Raw genomic sequence first — 15,214 nt, 5'->3', positions numbered from 1 at the left:
TCTGAACGGCCGCCGCCGCCCACAAGGGCTACCGGTGGGACCGGGCTGGGCCGGTCACTTGCGGCGGGCGGCGGGCTGCCGGTCCGAACGGCCGCTGCGGGACCGAACCGCACCTGTAGACAGGTACGGCCGGAGGTTCCGCCTGATCTGGACACCAGACCGGTACCGACCGCACCGCCTGCCGCCGAATTGGGGGTATTTGGCTGTCCGGCACCTGCTCCTTATGGACGCACCGCTGCCCGCGGCTGGCACACGGGTCCCCGGCGACCACTGGGTTCAGCGGAGCCCGCTGCCGAGCCGGCAGTCTGGAGGCGGTCCGAGGCGTCCCGATGGCCGCCTCAGTCTTTCAGCAGCCGGTCGGAGCTCCCGGTCGCCTGTGGTCCTCTGTACTGACGGCCCGTCGGCTGCCGGCTCGTGTGTGATTGTGGCATGGCCAAAAGTGGGACCGGCGCCGTCCAGTGGCGTCCAGTATCCCCTTTCCATCATACAGAAGAGAAAGGCGTCAGAAGAGAAACGATCGTAGTGTGGGGGCTGCAGTTAGTCGGTGTTTTGTGTTAGGCTTCCATTTTGCCATGGTTATGACGTATTTGTGACTGAAAGCGCGTCCGGTGGCGCTCATGGCAGCGACCGGCTGTCCTTGCCCCTTTCGTTCGAGTTGTGTCGGTCGGCGGCTGGCTGCCTCGTATTGATGTGTGTCCTGGTGCTTCCACAAATCACTGTCGCTCGCATTGACGTCACTGTCGCGATGACAAATCAGAATTTCTCGTACTGGGAATGGCACAAAGAAAGCGGCTGCGACAGAGATAGATAATTGGCTGGGCGAAGATATTGTTCACTAGGCTCTGTTATAAGCAACATTTTCGCAAGTATGTTTAGTCGTAAACAAAATGATATCATTCAACTTCGGGAAACAGGATAACGCAAGCCCGTACTTTATTTAGAGACAAAATATCACAAAGGTTATCACTTTTCCCCCAAAATCGTGTGGTACCTACCTCTGTGCTGTTTTATATTATCTCCAATATCTCATCAGACATTCTTTGTTTTTATACATTCATGTAGCTGTCCATTTCTACCACGGATGTGCGGATTTTATGTTGTACTGCCACTGACCAGCGGCTATTCGCGTTAGCAGTGGGAGTAAATAGCGACCGATGAAGCGACTCGAATCGGACTGTTAATTGTCGGATAAGTCAAAGCTTCTTCTCACCGAGTGTTAGGGCGGAAACCAGTGCTGAGCTACAAACTCACAGTCGCATGTCATGACTATCGACTTCGTCTCGGCGGCCCTGCATGGCGTACTGCTGGTGAACTGCGACCCTTTAGCTAGTCATATTCATTCGCGTTGATTCCAATCGCCCCAAATCTGCGATTTTCTTGGCCTCAGACCGAACGAGTGCCGTGCTCAGTGAAGCCGGCTATCGGCTGTTCCTTTTGTTTTGGTCGGCGACGTCAGCTGCCGACTCGGCTCTCGGCGGCCGGGCGGCCGGGTGAGCGGCGCGTCCCTCCTCGCCGGGCCGTTTCGCTGACGTCTCCAGTCTGTTCGCTCTCTAACGAGCTGACGGACGGCCGCTCTGCCGGCCGGCCAGTTAACGATCGGCACGGACCGGACCGAGAGGCGGAGGAACCGAGCGAGGGCAGTGCCACTCCGACTCCGACTCCGACTCCGACTCCGACTCCGCGGCGGCCGGACAACTGGTGGGATGACCACTTGTTTTGCCGAGCCTCGCGAAATACGTGCGTGGTGGGATGTTTGAGGTAAACTGCCGAGCATCCTGCTGATATTTATTACCCGCCCCGGCTGCGGCAGTGGTTGAAGGAGGCTCTGGCTCTGTTTTAAAAGAATGATCCGTCTCGTAGGTATTTGTATTCTCTCAGATGAAAAGGATTAGTCGGGTTAAAGGGTGATGCGGGCCGTGTCCGGCTGTGCGGATATTGTCCGGCTGTACGGGCCGTGCGGCCGCGCTTGGTCCGTCCGGGACCGCCGTAGGTGCCACAGGTGGCCTCCTGGCCCTCCGGTGTGGTGGTGCGGCCAGTGAGTCCGACCGTGCCCGTCAGCTGTCGTCACGGCACCTTCGTATCCGTGTAATTTTCGCCGGGCAGTGGGGCTGCGTGCTGAGCCGCGGCCGCCGGCCGCTGCGTGTGGGTGGGTGTCGGGCGGGCCGGCTGTCCGAGTTTCCGCGCCGTCCGGATGTGAAGTCGATACGCAGTCGGACGCCGGAGGCTGGCGCTGTTGGCCGGGTTCGAAGGAGCGACTCCGCGCTGATTGCGGTTTGAGAAGATCTAAGGAGTAGCGGCTGGTTAATATCGGGCTCGGCCGCTGGGCCTCGGGTCTCGGACTGATTAAAAGTGCTGAAAATGGACGGGTGGTGCGGAAGGACTGTTGAAAGGTGTTCCAGGCTAGGAACGAGAATGGTTGTTTGCACGCATACACGCAACTTATCTTACAAGCGGACTTGTAACATAAAAGGAGTCATTTCATAAGGACGGAAATGATAACACCGAAGGTCTCGGCTGATTGTGGAGGGTTAGAGTGGCTTGCTCTTCTTTGTTCCCTCTTGCCTCCTTTTTTAGGTGCATGTATCACTACATCATAAATCGCACTTCAAAGCAACAACAAACAGTATCGAATGAAAAATATCTGTTCATTACTCGAGTGCGACTTGTAAGGGACAGGTTACAACTGGACAGTCCCACGGTCCCCTGGCACTGAGTGCGGACTCTGCCGCGGTGACGGCTCCCGCAGAGGTCGACACCGGGCGCGGGCCCACAAGGTGAGGCCGCCCGGATATCTGACAGCGCGCCGCCCGCGCCGCCGCCGCTCTGTTGGCTCCATCGATCTCACTGGTGCGGTTTCCCGAGTAGCCGGCGGACCGTGCGCCGCGCTGACACCCGGCCGGTGGGCTGTGCGCGCTGCGCTGACACCCGGCCGGTGCAGTGGTGTGGGGCCCTCAGACAGGCCGCCGGGCTGTGCGCCGCGCTGACACCGGCCGCGGTGTTGGGACTCAGTCGGCACTCACTGACAGCCGGCGGCTCCCACGCCGGCGCCCATGTACTCCGGACAGGGGTATCGCTGACGCCCCCGGCCGCTGGCCGCAGAGCGCCGGCCGGCTGAGCGATGCTGCCCCGGGCGCCACTCCGCGCCACCGGCCTCGTTTGTCAGCGGTATAGTGACGCATCTGTAGGCGCGCCGGCCGTGGTCCGATACCCCCCCCCCCCGTCTCTGACTGACTGAGCGGCGGGGGTCTGACAGTGTATATCTCGCCATCCAACGGTGATGATCCGTGCGGACGTGAGTGTCTAAGCGTCTGACGGCATCCTTCTGTCCGCTCGCAGATCATCCATGTGGATGTTATCGATCCATCCGACCTTACGTCGTCTCCTATCTGATAATTGTCGGACAGTACCCAAACGACACGACTGGTCTGGTTTGATCAGTGTGGATTCGACAGGGACTTACCATCAGTGGCTCGCTCGCTGTTTCTCCGGTAGCGGCACGTGCGCGGCTCTCTGCAGGCGCTGTGCGTTTCGGCGCTGGTCTGCCCGTCTGGTCATCAGAGCGGCGTTCACGGTCTATTACCTGCTCGGGGACGGCCGGCCCGTCGGAGTCGCGCGGACACGGCCGGTGAGACGGGCCGGCGCGTCACCGCCGATCAGCGCGACTCGCCGCAAACCAACTCACTTAGCGCGCCGCGTCAGGAGCTGCCACTCCTCGCCCGGACCGGGGGACGCCCCCTGGAATGGGAACACTCGGTCGGTGTTTGAGGCCGGGCACAGGCCGGGCCTGTGCCGCTCTCGACTCTCTACCGACTGCCGGGGCTGCATCAAAACTCTGACCGGTGCGGTAGCAAAGTTCCCACTGCTGACGCGGTGTCCGAGCTCCCATCGGCAGCTGACGCCAAAATACGGCGTCCAATGGTAATGAAGGCCTTCCTACGCCGAGCCTCTGATGTCTCGGCGTCGACACCGCCCCCGCCCCCGCCCCCGCCGGCGGCCGGCCGCGCCGTCAGCCCCAATCAACGTCTACCGACATCATGGGAGAGCGGTGGACAGGGCCGGGGAGGTCCGGGAGAAGCGTCCGCTGAGGTAGTGTCGGGAGGAGGGAGGAGCGTCCAGTGAGGTAGTGTCGGGAGGAGGGAGGAGCGTCCGGTGAGGTAGTGTCGGGAGGAGGGAGGAGCGTCCACTGAGGTAGTGTCGGGCCGTCCAGTGAGGTAGTGTCGGGCCGTCCATTGAAGTAGTGTAGGGAGGAGGAGCTTCCAGTGAGGTAGTGTCGGGAGGAGGGAGGAGCGTCCGGTGAGGTAGTGTCGGGCCGTCCGGTCTGGTAGGGCGGGGAAGAGGGAGGGATCAGGACGGGACGGGGCCGAGGAAGCCCCGCTCGGCACGGCGAGTTTCGGTCGCCAGCTGTGGCCACCGGCCGCCGAACTGTCTGTGGCAGAGACTAGGATAGCCACCACGGGAGCCAAGCTGTTCGGTTGTGTTGAAATCTTCCAATAGATGTGTTAAGACCATTGTCCCATTTGATTTGCTCCATTTGTTCCGGGTTTTCATAGCAGAATAACGGCCTAATAAGTCGGAGAGAGCAGCCGAGGATAGTTACTATCCTCGGCTCCCTAGATCATTGCTTCATCAAACCTGAAACGATATAGAGGATTCTTCGTGGCTCCGAGTGGAAGATATGTGTATCACGATTAAGCTAGTTGTTAATGGTTCTATTAACTATTCATTGCTACTGGGACTGGTGTTCCTTTATTACTGAAAGAGTTTTTGACTGAATGCACTGTCGCGAACCTAACCACAAAACACGAGCCTTAACAAATAAGCGGCCACATAAAAGAGCTCGATTACTTTTGTCAGGTTTGAAGAAGCGGAAACGCCCGCTCCGTTGTCCGTTGGAGACGTTCCAGTGAAAACTGTCGGCTTGTGCGCCGAGGCGGGATTCCTATGCAGTCGGTGGGGTGCCTGTCCAACTAACTATTCGGTCATGATGCACTAAAGTTTGCCCCAGCAACTTGAGAAGTCTATCGAGCTTTTTCGGGGTCATTTCTTCATCAATAACCATAGATCGTCAGCTACGTAATGGGCGTCTGGTAAACAATGGTCGATTAATTAAATTATTAATTTTCGCATGAGATACCCAGCCTTTCCAAAGATAAATGTTTTCACTTGCTCTTTTTATTTTTGCCACACAATGCTGGCAGTCACGAATTAGGAAGACATTTCATTTTGCCGGGCCCAATCATCGTCCCGGAAAGAGCCGACTGTATTTTTCATGGTACCTCATTGCCCGCTTTTCTTTACTCATCGCTGTTGGTAGTGAACATTTTATCTTAGCACCGTTCTTACCATTCCCCTGAAAGTCATAAATAACAAACAGTTAACATTCGAATATGCTTTCGAAACTAATGCGTGAAACATTTGAAGATGAAATGAAAATAATACTAGTGAAAAATATACTTTTTAAAGGGAATTTTAAACATTATATTGTTTATAGGTACACGTTGCTGCTTCGTGTTTTTTACAAAGTAATTAAGGGATAGCATTTTTAAGCTTCCATTTTTTTTCTGTTTCAGGAACTGATCTCAAGCTAATAGGTATATTTTTGCGTCCAAGCTGAACTTGCGAGGCGCCTCCAATAGCGCACGGGCGTGCGGCCGCTGATAAGATCAGCAGCCGGCTGAGCTCAGCTGATTGTCACACTGTCAGCTGACGGCTGAGCTCAGCTGACTGTCACTCTGTCAGCCGCAGTCTGCCGGCTGAACTGTCAGCTGTCGGCTGCACTCGCCGAACCGTCGGCTCAGCTGTCGGCTAACTCGCTGAACGCGCTGTTCAGCTGTCGACCGGTCGGCGGCTGGGCGTCGTGTCAGCTTCGGCAGAACTGTCGTGTCGGCTGACAGTAGGACTGCCTCTCTGCTCCTTTGTGGGCGTTACTATACTACAGAGCGGCTTCCGTCCCTCCCTCGGTGACAGGTTCAGTCCGAGACGACAGACAAGGACCGGAGCCGCTGGCCGCTCGCCGCGGTCACCGAATTCTGATGGTGCTAGAACTCCAATTTGTCTACCACGCAACAGAGTCCAGTCACAGTCGGCTCGCAGAGGCTGCTGTCGGCCGTCCGCTCAGCCGGAGATCGGGCCTCTGTGTCTTCACTCTCTCCCGGGACACCTGCAGAGCTATCCGCCGCACTCTGCCCGGGCGACAGACCGAACCCGGTGTCCCTGCGCCCGTCTCCGTCGCCCCTACTCCGCGCCAGGTGACCCTCGTCCGCCTTCTTCCGGCTCCCCCTGCTCCCGGTGACCCCGCGCCCACCTTCCTTCCCTGCTCCGGCCGCTCCCGATGACCCTCGTCGGCTCCTTCCCGGCCCGGTGGCCGCTCCGTCAGCGTGTCCGACCAGCTCTCTCCCAATCTCGGCTCGAGCGCCGCTCGTCTCGCAGTAATGAGATATCGTCCCCGACGGCTCCGCGGGCCGGCCGTCGGAGCGCGCGCGGAAGTGTCGCCACCGTACCGTCGGTCCGGGGCTCTGCAGACTGGCAACAGGCGGCGGCGGCTGTACCGGTCAGTAGTCAGCGGGACCGTCCCCCACTCCGGCGGGCGGCTGTACCGGTCAGTGGTCAGCGGGACCGTCCCCCACTCCGGCGGGCGGCTGCACCGGTCAGTGGTCAGCGGGACCGTCCCCCACTCCGGCGGGCGGCTGTACCGGTCAGTGGTCAGCGGCACCGTCCCCCACTCCGGCGGGCGGCTGTACCGGCCAGTGGTCAGCGGCACCGTCTCCCACTCCCCGGCCGCTAGCTGTACAGGTCATCCGGTAGCTGCCCCGCTCAGCTGCCCCGCGGTGCTATCTCGGAAGAATGGAATACAAATATGAACATGAATGTCTCACAGGACATATTTCACGATTTGACTAGAAATGGCTCGAACATACATACCAGTCTCTGCCTGAGCGAGTCGCGCTGCCCGCAGCAGCGGAGCTCTGTGGGGAGGTGTTACGGCGCCCCGAGGGCCCGCCGGCTCCGCGCTGTCTCCCACTCCACTGTGCCGGTCTCTCCCTGCACGGAGCCCGCAGCAACGGAGCTCTATGGAGAGGTGTTACGGCGCCCCGAGGACCCTCCGACTCCGCGCTGTCTCCCACTCCACTGTGCCGGTCTCTCCCTGCACGGAGCCCGCAGCAACGGAGCTCTATGGAGAGGTGTTACGGCGCCCCGAGGACCCGCCGGCTCGTCACGTCCAGGTGCTCCGGCTCACTCGGCCTCCCATCCACCGTCCGCCTCCGTGCCGACGAAATCGCTACCGAATGGCGGTCGGCGGAACTTAATGTGTCCGGGGAGAAGTTTCCAGAAGCCCTAAAACTAGAGCATTCTTAAACATGCCAGGCAACTAGTGGTTCAAATGAATTATGCATGCATGGATAACCAAGTTGCACAATCGAGTCTGACGCGTTCTTAAACATTTCCCAAAGCTCCCTGTTCTTGGGACCCGATTAGCTGTCTCAAAATGAAGGCAGACTTGTTAGTCTGCAAGAAAGGAAGTTAATTTGTCAGCGGTTTGTATACGGATGTGATCAGCCTATGAATCCATTCACACTGGAGTGTTCTGCACGTACCGTTCGTCGCCTTTCCTCCGTTCCCAGGCGTCCAGAATCGTCAGCACCGCACGCAGGGTGATATTGCCGACCCGTGCTCGCCGCCGGTCGTTTTATGCGGACTGGGAGGTGTCCAGTCTGTCTCCGGTGTGTGACGGCCCCCTAACCGGTGTCCTCTGTCCCGTGGCCACCGGCCGTGACCGGGCTCACGGCGTCACTGGAGCCGCCGGCACACGCCGACCGCCCGGCCGCCCGGTGTCGGGTGCCGACCTGAGGTCACACCCGTGACCGGCCGGCCGCGGCCCGGCGCGTCCACAGCAGGCTGACCGCGGACCCGTGCCGTAACCCGTCCGGCAGCCGGCGCGGTCGGCGCTCCCTGTCCCGGTCCGCTCGCGGTCTGATTTGTGGCCCGGTCCGCGCTGGGCCGATTCGGAGGGCGTCCCTGCTGAGTCGTAGCCGTTCGGGCCGTGTCGCCCCCCAGAGACCGGCCGGGCCGGGCGCGCTGACCGATAAAGCCGAGCCGCTGCCGGAATACATTTGTCGGCCGCCGCTCCCGTGTTTGTCGGGGGTCGCAGGTCGAACGGCCATTGCGAACGTTAAGCGGGGTCTGCTTTTGCTCTGCTGTAGGGAGAGTGGTTACTGACCGTGACGAGGTTCCAGACAGACTTGGAAGAGCGTGTTTGGTGACAGCGTACGACACGAGACAGTAGACAGGTCCTTGGTGGTACTGAGCAAGCACTGTTTGTTGTCAGTAGGTGTAGTTGTGTCCATGAACACCGCGACAGCGATCGGTATATGCCGCTCCTCGGCCGCCCTTCTCTGGAACGGCACAGCCTATGTCCTATACAGTTGCTCCACCCCGATCAGTGGCTGGCGTCCGTTCTGCATTGTGCACTTATCGCGTCCGTGTCGTCCCATCCGGCTGAGCTCGTCCGTGTCGTCCCGTCCGTCCGTGTCGTCCCGTCCGTCCGTGTCGTCCCGTCCGTCCATGTCGTCCCGTTCATCCGATCTCGTCCCGTCCGTGTCCCCCCGTCCGTCCGTGTCGTCCCGTTCATCCGATCTCGTCCCGTCCGTCCCCCCGTCCGTCCGTGTCGTCCCGTTCATCCGATCTCGTCCCGTCCGTCCCCCCGTCCGTCCGTGTCGTCCCGTTCATCCGATCTTGTCCCGTCCGTCCATGTCGTCCCGTCCGTCCGTGTCGTCCTGTTCATCCGATCTTGTCCCGTCCGTCCATGTCGTCCCGTCCGTCCGGGCCGGGCCGGCGGACACTGAATCAGTTCACCGTGACATAACCGAGGCTGGCGCTGGCTCTGCGGAGATATCACAGATTGAGCTCTGGGGTACAATCAGCCGCGTATTTGTGAGGTGTACTAGCACCCATGGCAGCAATAAACTGTTGGAAATATTCTATAAATATGACCGGGCTAGCTGATGGCGACTAACTTAGGCTCGTTTCCTTTCAACTATAAAGTGTGGCTGAGCAGCAAACTGTGTTCACCTTCCATTTTCTTTTTCTAGCTGAAACAACGCTAAATGTTTTGAATACGCATTGAGATCGTGCATATTGTAAACACTGAGACATTATTTTGCTGCGGGGTGCAATTTCTTACGCATGGTTTACCAAAAAGACCATTCATTTAACCGCAGGCCATTTAGCCTTTCTGAAGCCAGCGTGGCCTTCTGGGAGCGTGGCCAATCGGCCATTCCTTCCCTTTCAGGCAACTGTGCAACGTAAACTGCTATAGCTTCATTTAATATTATGTCGAAACGTGCCACATTCCGAACAATACCATTGTGCGTTGATGTCTGATTTATTGCGTATTTATTCGTATTTGTGAAAAAGTTAAGAAGTGCTGCTCTCACTTCCGCTATTATTTAGCTAGTGATAAGCGCCGTTGCGGAGCCAGCACAAGACAAAAGATCAATAGTGAATGCCGGCTAGCGGCCAGAAATCGCAAATTGAATAAATACCAGACGGCGAGGGCAAATCCGATCAATACAGATCACTCTATAATTACCGCTTAATGACCGCAAACTGTATTGATGCCAACAAATAATCAGTGACAGCAAACCGATCAATTGTCAGTCGTAACTGCAAATTGGCTAAATACCCGCCAGTGACCACCGCGCTCAGTCTGACAAGTGACCGTCTGCTGCGTCCGTCTCTGAGCGTCCCACTGCCGGTACTCCGCAGTCCCCGCGTGTGTCGGCAGTCAGAGGTCCCCAGTCACCCTGCTCAAAAGGCGCACCGCTCCGAGCACACTCCACCCCACTCCAGAGAAAAAGGCGCACGCGACGTGCGGCGCCGCAATCTGTGCCGACCCGCCCTCTGTTCCGAGTTGGGTTTTAATTGAATTCGGCCGGGCTGGCGGCGGCGGTGCCACTCGGTCTCGGGGCGGTGCCAGCGCTGGCGTGCCGCGGAGGGTCTCGGTCGGCACGCCTCGGCACCGCAGCTCGGCAGAGGGTCAATACGGCCGCTCCTTCGAACTCGCAGCAGCCCGCTGTGTCACGGAGCTCAGTCAACCAACCGACTGCTCCGACACGTTCAGATTGTGACCTAATGATCAAATGTAAAGTGCATTCTCATTGAGATGTTCATGCCAATGGCTGGTTAAGGCTCTGCCAAGCCCGCAATTTTCTGTACAATTGCGCCTTGTGCCACAAATCGTGCCACTATTGCCACAAAGTACATTTGTACTTTGTGGTGCAAAAGATGTAAGCGTGACGATGTTTCCCTTTGGAGCACAGCAGCTCGGAGAACCCGGATATAATTCTGGGTGCCCCCCGTGCCGCTGTGAGACGACTGGGGATAGTCGGGCACGGGCTCCGCGCGGCTCCGCGCTGTCTGCTACGAAGGGGGCCGAGGGGCGGGCTGAGCAACTCCGGGAATATTGCGGCTGCTAGGCTGGAGGTTGTACCATCGATAGCGTTCGAAACCTGCTGATGACTTTTCTTGTCGGCGTTGGAACATGCTGTCAAAGTGTGTTTAGCTAGTTAATCTCGCCGTTATCATGCTCCGAGTGGCCGTTGGCTAGTGTGGCAGGGAATAACAGCCCATGCCTAATTTGCCCAATTCGACCTTGCTCAGCTCAGATGGCCTCAGCATTTGTATTGGGTGGTAGACACGACAATTATCTCCGTTGACTCGGCCCAGCGACTACCTCTCCTTTTCCTTCTTTTTCATCTTCTTTCTTTGGTTTTCTGCGTCGCTAGATGATAATGGTGCGCGCTGGTTATTAATATTTCTGCCGTTAATGAGTTTCTAGCAACTAGCGGCCCCCTTTCTCGGGAGGCTGTGCGTGTGGCGGGTGACAGGAAGCGGAGCGTTTCCCAGCCGCCGACACGGGAAGCCGCAAGCTCGTTAACCCCCCACACAAACCAGCCGGGCTGACAGCACGGAGCGGAGTTACTGGGTACCAGTATTGAGGGGGTGGGGGGGGGGGGCGACTCCGGCCGGATAAAACCGGTGCTGTGGAGCTGGTGTTCCTCGCCGCCCGGCGCTCGGTGTCAGCCGGACAGACTTCTGTCACCGTCCCAATCACCCGGTAATTATGATAGAGGGCCGTGACGGCCGCCGTGATTGTATTTCTCACCGTCTGACACGGTACCCGCCGAGCGCCGCTGACGGCGGGGTCTGCGGCCGGGGGCGGGTCGGTCAGGTGACGGCCTGGGGCTCACACGGACCGCTCTGCTCCCGCTCTGTCCGGGAAGCTGTGTCAGGTGACGGCCCGGCCTCCCCGGGCTCACAATGACTGGCCTTGTGAGACCGGGGGAGTATTTCGTGCTCTCCGCTTGGTGCCTGAAGCTGTGTCACTGAGTCAGGTGACCCCCCCCCCCCGCCCCGGTCTTACACGGACCGGCCCGCTCTCACCCTGGGGAAGCTGCGCCGTAAATCGGCCAGCCAGTGCCGGCTGCGCGAGCTGGGATTGATTGGCCCGGCTGGCCCGGCCGGTGGCGGCTGGCAGCCGCGTCGCCGTGTCATCGGTTATGCAAACAGCCCGCGCCGCTCTGTAACTCATTAAATGGCCCTTTCGGCGCTGTCCAACTCATCCCAAGAGTGTTTGCATTTGAAAGCGCGCGAAGCGATAGTTACTGCCTTGCAATGTATCTCCTGCTAAAGCTGTTTATAGGTCCACATTTGTGATTGCTATAAGCTTCGCTTTGTGGCCATATTGTTACTTTGAGATGGCTTTGGCTTTGGGGATCATTCAGTTGCAATTCCGGATAGAGTCGGAGATTATCAATGTCGCTGTGAAGTTTGTTGTCCTCACGGACCCACTGTACTGAGCGGCCCGCAGCGGTGTCGCTGGCTCCATGGTTCGAAATGGCCGCTCGGCAGCGTCCCGCCACAGCCGGCGGGTCGCGGTTTGAAGTGGGTCCTCGGCAGGGTCCCGGGACTGCCGGCGGGTCGCGCCGCCTCCTCCGCTGGTCTCTGGTTGTAGTATCGATCCCGGCACCGCCGCCGCCGCTGCCGGCCTTCGAGTGGAGGTCGGGCCGATCGCGGACGCGACCCCGGGGCTCATCATCAGTGGGGCAGAGTGGGACGATGGGAGAGGGCCGGGACAGCGTGGGACACTACCCCGACTCATCAACAGTGGGACAGTGGACGTAGTGGGACGGTGGGAGAGGGCCGGGACAGAGTGGGACGGTGGGAGAGGGCCGGGACAGAGTGGGACAGTGGGATAAGACTGGGGTAGAGAGGGACAGGACGAGACGATGGGGAGAGGTTAGGCGTCAGAGCGGGTGTGAGTTGCCGCACCAAACCGATATTGATGGGCAGGTGCTGGTGTAGAATGGAGCGGTGTGGGAGGAGACGGGCCCGCCTGTTTGAGTCAGTGGGGATCACTAAGGACTCAGCTAGTTAGCCGAGTGTCCGCTCCGGCCGGCTCAGTGGGAGGCGCGCCGTTACCGCTGCCAGTCAGCTGAGGGCCACCCCTTTAATGTGGGTCCGCGAGCCCCGCTGCCCGCCCCCGTTCCGGCGGCGGCGGCGCTGATGGACCGTGCTAGTTGTTGGCAACTTTGGGCACCGCCGCTGACAAAGTGGCCGGCTGTTCACGGCTCTGGCTAACTTATCACTGACCCGACAGTCCGCCAGACAACAGGCGGGATGGCTGCAGTGTTCCGGACAGTCTGCCGGCCAGTGGTGCAGGCCACTCGTCTGGTTTATTGGTCTGCTCTTACACCAAGTGTTGTTATGTACAATGTAATAAAAAACTATAATTTTGCTTGAAGTACAGACACGATGAATACAATCACGTAGCATTGCCTCTACTGCTAAACCCTTTACCATTTTGCTTTATATGGTAATTCACATAGCGTGAATTTAATCTCGCGAAGATCTCAGGAAATGATTGTCATTCGGTATAACAAGTGCAAAGTACATGTTGGCAGCAAAACATAAATTCAATTTTTGGTTACCCATCATGTATTATGAAAACTGTGTTTCCTTCCTGCCTTTGCTCAATTGAATTTTCGACCAGTTTTTTTTTTTTTTTGCTGTTTTCACATTTTATCCTAGAAACATTCTGGCCTACCATCAGAGGGAAACATTTTTTCCTCTCAGCAGAGGCGCTCAAACTTTATTGTGAATAATCGTTCCCCGGATAAGGAAATGGCCCAGTCCTGCAGAGATATGAGCCATCCATTTTTGGCGCTGGTTTCTCCGTGCATCGGCGGGCAGCGTACATTATTTATACGACCTTCAGCGGGTATCTATGGGGGAGCGCTGAGAGGGGCGGAAAGAATCGTTCGACGGTTTGAGACAAAATTCTGCCAGCTATTCTGTGAGCGAAGCAGGCTCGGCCGTCTGTTCCCGGAGCATGATTGCTGTGTATCATATTTTCTTGTCGTCGTTTCTTTGAGTGGTTCGGCTCAGGGCAGCTCTCCGCCCGCAAAGCACTCGACACGTGCCGTCCGGCCGTCCGTTGATGTCCGGCCGGCTGAGGAGTCTGCCGTCGAGCGGACTGCTCACTGCAGTGGTAGGCTGTGCCGCGGCACAGTGGTGTTCGGCGGCGCAGCCTACCTACTCCGGACGGCGCGGCCGTTCGCCTGTCCGCTACTGCGTCCAGCCGGCCGCGGCTCGCTCTCGTCTCGAGCCGTCCTCCGAATAACAGCAGTGGCAGAGGGGCTCCACGGGAATGGAGGCCTAAGATAGGTCACACATGTATCAGCAGGACGTCCGAGCCGCGGGCGGCCTCGTCTGCCGGCCGGCTTTATGGGGCGTTTCTCGGAGTGGGTCATTCAGTGGTCGTCAGTGGGTCCCCACTCAGCCCGGCAACAACCCAGAGGATGGCCAGCCGCCGAAACTGCGGGCCGGGAATAGACGGCCGTTCCTCAGATAGTATAACAGATGGGTAAAGCCGGGTCGCTTGATGAGGAGGAAAGCTACATCAACCGCCAACGTGAACACGCCAGTGAAAGTTAACCTAAGATTCAAATAAAACCCTCAGTCATTTACCTATTAGCTGTCCTATCGTTTGTGGTCGGCATTATATTGTGCTAGGAAAAAGTGAGTTTTCCTTCCTGCCTTTGTCAGAATTGTTTTCTCAATGGTTCAATACCTAACCATGAACCTCCCTCTGGTGCCGCGAGTCGAATGCATTGTCAGATGGTTCTTCAGTTGGTCTGCCGATCAGTTAGGTAATTTGCATGCGCGAGTCCAATTTACAAGCATGCATCCGGCGGATTTGTGTTCAATTTATTATTGAGGTGCCTTTGCAGTGTGTAGCGTTGTTGGGACTGAGCCTCGCGAGCTGAAATCCCTCTTGATCTCGCCGCTGTCATTTGTAGATTAGAGCATGCCCTCAAGGCTACGTGGCGAAATAATCAGTTGCCGTGGGCATTGCTGCTCTGCATATTCCACCCATTCAAGCTTTTATATCCGGGAGTGAATAGCAGAAGCTGAAGTACATGTTTGCTGCCGTGGAATGCTGAATGCCTTGCCGGCGGTGATCTGAATCGATACATCGGCGATGCGTCCCGGGGGTGCAGTTCGATGTCGCCTGACTCGCCGCGCTGCGCCGTTCCGCCGGCAGCGGGCCGGGTGTGTATCCTCCCACAACCCCCGGTCGGACGACTGAGTCTGTCGTACGTCGGCAGCCAGCGGTGGTGTGTCGCCCGGTATAACTGCCTCACAATGCCGCTCACCCGGTGGCCGGTCTGTCACCACTGCTCGAACTGGTAGTGTTTGCTCGGGAGCTGCAGTTAGCAGCGGGGACTACCCGGCTGCTAATAGACCCCAATGGCCGGTCTGCAGCGACCAACAATGCTGCCAGTCAGTGTGACCCTCTCTGTGTAAAGGCGTGCCTTTGAAGCTCGTATTTCGGCCTTCCTGGTCAACAAAGGGTCACTGGTTCATTGTTAGTGCGAGCTAACTGGCGTCGCTTTGTGGTCGGGCTGCATGGAATAAAGTGTGATAGGCGATAGCTGTACCGACAGTGCTGCTTCTGGCAACCCTGGTCGCGGTCAGCCTGAGTCAGGCCAACCCCGGTCTCCAGACAGAGACTGAGTGGGGCCGTGTGTCAGTCTGGGTCGGCCGCCCCCCTCGGGCCGAGAGGGGCCGTGTCCCTCTGCATGTCGGGTGTTAGTTGTTACCCTCCGGCCGAGAGGGGTCCCTGTCTTGCCTTCTGGCGGGTATTGCCCGC

At 58.2% G+C, this 15,214-nt stretch overlaps 1 protein-coding gene across 14 annotated transcripts in view; it reads left to right on the top strand.

Annotated features, from left to right (window-relative positions):
- LOC122364688 (solute carrier family 12 member 4-like) overlaps positions 1-15,214 on the top strand; it is a 109,302-nt gene that overhangs the window by 23,847 nt on the left and 70,241 nt on the right. The gene's annotated exons all lie outside the window — the stretch shown is intronic.

Source organism: Amphibalanus amphitrite, unplaced genomic scaffold (genome assembly GCF_019059575.1).
Source record: "Amphibalanus amphitrite isolate SeventyFive unplaced genomic scaffold, NRLGWU_Aamphi_draft 000691F_arrow, whole genome shotgun sequence".
NCBI classification, from domain to species: domain Eukaryota; kingdom Metazoa; phylum Arthropoda; class Thecostraca; order Balanomorpha; family Balanidae; genus Amphibalanus; species Amphibalanus amphitrite.
The sequence above is the reverse complement of the archived record's forward strand: the minus strand, read 5'-3'. Positions and strand labels throughout refer to the sequence as shown.